The sequence below is a fragment of the Hippocampus comes genome, unplaced genomic scaffold (assembly GCF_001891065.2).
Source record: "Hippocampus comes isolate QL1 unplaced genomic scaffold, H_comes_QL1_v1.1 C16321656, whole genome shotgun sequence".
Lineage (NCBI taxonomy): Eukaryota > Metazoa > Chordata > Actinopteri > Syngnathiformes > Syngnathidae > Hippocampus > Hippocampus comes.
This window is the reverse complement of record NW_017829152.1, coordinates 1-343: the sequence shown is the minus strand read 5'-3', so window position 1 is coordinate 343 and position 343 is coordinate 1. Positions and strand designations below refer to the sequence as shown.

The window sequence follows — 343 nt, the reverse complement described above, 5'->3', positions numbered from 1 at the left end:
GTGGCATTTTCCTCCATTTGCTCATCATGGAGCCTTCCTGCTCATTCCTCCTTTTCTAAGGCGGATCGACTGAGGAGGATGATGGGTGATGAAGAGCCAGAGGTAGCACCGAGTCGCAGTCACGTGTCGGCCGACGACCTCCATGACGGCTTCATCCTGGACAAGGATGACAAGAAAACTTTAGCCTATCAGGTGATACGAGATATTGTACACGAACACAACATATGTATTGTAAGGGGAATATGTATTCTTTACATGTTTGCTTCGTTGTAAAGGATGGCAAATGGAACCTTGACGAGGAGCCAGTTGAAAATGGAGCAAAAGGTGAAGAGGAAGAAGAAGA

At 46.6% G+C, this 343-nt stretch overlaps 1 long non-coding RNA gene across 1 annotated transcript; it reads left to right on the top strand.

Moving 5' to 3' along the window:
* Positions 1–30: 30 nt before the first annotated feature.
* LOC109508616 (uncharacterized) lies at positions 31–343 on the top strand. Its single transcript, XR_002166705.1, has 2 exons — positions 31–192; positions 276–343. It is a non-coding gene; the product is annotated as an uncharacterized LOC109508616 (long non-coding RNA).